Source organism: Penaeus monodon, chromosome 32, assembly GCF_015228065.2.
Source record: "Penaeus monodon isolate SGIC_2016 chromosome 32, NSTDA_Pmon_1, whole genome shotgun sequence".
Taxonomy (NCBI): domain Eukaryota; kingdom Metazoa; phylum Arthropoda; class Malacostraca; order Decapoda; family Penaeidae; genus Penaeus; species Penaeus monodon.
The window spans coordinates 29685578-29685867 of NC_051417.1; the positions used below are offsets into that span (position 1 = coordinate 29685578).

The following is a 290-nucleotide window of genomic DNA, read 5'->3' on the forward strand; positions in this document are numbered from 1 at the left end:
GTATATTGACAGAGGGAGATGAAATCCGATTTTAGCATTAAAATGTACCCAATTTCCACAGGGTTTGTCTCCTTGGCTGAGATCGTGAGTCGCTGGCCATGATCTTAAGGAAGTCTTGATGTCTTTCGCATCTTCGTGGTCATCCCGCGGAGGACTTGACACAAGGCAACGATGAAAAGCGAGGGATGAGGCTGAATAGAGTGTAAATATTGCGTAATAAAGTTTATACATCAGTGAATGTGAATCCTTCTCCTTGTTTCTTAAGAGCGAATATTAATATTAGTTGTTGT

The 290-nt window shown here is 41.0% G+C and overlaps 1 long non-coding RNA gene across 1 annotated transcript in view; it reads left to right on the plus strand.

The window, feature by feature from the left end:
- The window catches only part of LOC119593790, a 56205-nt gene extending 55970 nt beyond the window's left edge, over positions 1–235 (plus strand). The window contains exon 5 of the long non-coding RNA XR_005230562.1: positions 62–235. This is a non-coding gene — a long non-coding RNA (uncharacterized LOC119593790). The remainder of the gene's footprint in view (positions 1–61) is intronic.
- Positions 236–290: the final 55 nt, after the last annotated feature.